The sequence below is a fragment of the Aplysia californica genome, unplaced genomic scaffold (genome assembly GCF_000002075.1).
Source record: "Aplysia californica isolate F4 #8 unplaced genomic scaffold, AplCal3.0 scaffold00816, whole genome shotgun sequence".
In the NCBI taxonomy this organism is placed as follows: Eukaryota; Metazoa; Mollusca; class Gastropoda; order Aplysiida; family Aplysiidae; genus Aplysia; species Aplysia californica.
Genome location: NW_004798086.1, coordinates 86,949 through 88,514, shown reverse-complemented (window position 1 = coordinate 88,514; position 1,566 = coordinate 86,949).

The following is a 1,566-nucleotide window of genomic DNA, read 5'->3' as shown; positions in this document are numbered from 1 at the left end:
AAATAAAATAAAATAAAATAAGATAAAAAATAAAAGTATAACACAAGAGAACGTGCACATTCTGTAGATGTCCATTTATTGTTTATTGTTCATCAACAGATTTTTAGGTTAACTTAAGTAAATATCAATTTATTAATTAACTATGCTTTATTCAATACGGATTTAGTTACAAACTAAGTTGAAAAGCCAATGGATGGTAGGCTTAAGATCACATACGACTGAAAAGTAAAACAATTTAAACAAGTTTACAACTAGAAGTGAGTATATCTATGTATCGCTTTCAACCTATACACATCGACAAATCAAGGAACAAAACTGCTTTTATCCTTTAAAATAAAATCATGTCCATATTCTTACAAAACTGCTCCCAAAACTTCTCATATCCTTATTTAAAAAACTGCCCTTTCCTTACAAAATTGTTAAAACCGGCACAAAATGCTCCTGGAAACTACTAATATATCCTCACAAAACTATTCATATTCTTTTGAAACTGCTAATATAAGCCTATCCTTACAAAGCTATTCATATTTTTACGAAACTGCTAATTTTATCTATATAAAACTATTTATATTCTTGCAAAACTGCTAATATATCCATACAAAACAACTTCATTCAACTTGTAATATCTTAACAAACTGCTCCCAAAACTTCTCCTGTCCTTTAAAAAAAAACCCTTCCATTCCTCACAAAGCTATACATATTCTTCTTCTTTCAAAACTGCTAATAAATCCAAACAAAACAACTCCACTCAACTGGTCGTATCTTAACAAACTGTTCATATCCTCACTCTATTCCCATCCCCATAAAAAAGACAAAAAAACGCTGAAACAAAACATTACGTATAAACAAATTTCAGACGTGTCCTATCCGCACTTATCGACAAAGAAACCAACAAAAACTCCAGTGCTTCCGGGTCTTCATGGCTGGCATGAGCGCGTGGTCCATACATTATATCACTCCTTTACGGTGTGGTAAAATTATAAATCAAGCAAAGGCTTTTCACTCCAAACACATGTTAATAATGTAAAGCGAATAGCAATTAGATTCTCAGCTCACAATCTGCACAAATAGAATTAATGTCTTTTCAAAATAGTTTTTTAAAATATGCATTTTTTTAAAAGAAAAGAACCCCCCAAAAAAAGGAAAAGAAAAAGAAAAAAGAAAAGAAAAATAAAAAAGAAAAGAAAAAGAAAGAAATTTTTTTTAGCAGCAACAAAGTTCCCCAAAAACAATAGCCAAAAAGTTAGAAAGTTAAAAAAAAAAAGAAAAAAAAGTAAAGCCCGGCAGATCTGAATGACAAACAAACACATTAACAACTGCAGATATCATTCTAGCGTCCTATTCCCGAACTGCCTTTGAAGCCAGGAAACATTTATCAGGTGTTACAACGCATGTTACACCAGCCTACACAAAAGACTCGCATAAATTTTTAAGGGCTCCATATCTTTCCTTCAAACACGCTCGTTAGCTTTTGGGATTGTTTTAAAATGCTGTTTGGAAGAGTTTTTAATTCGTTCAAATTTTCAAATTTTTTATTTTTCTGATTATTTTAAAAATTTAATTTAA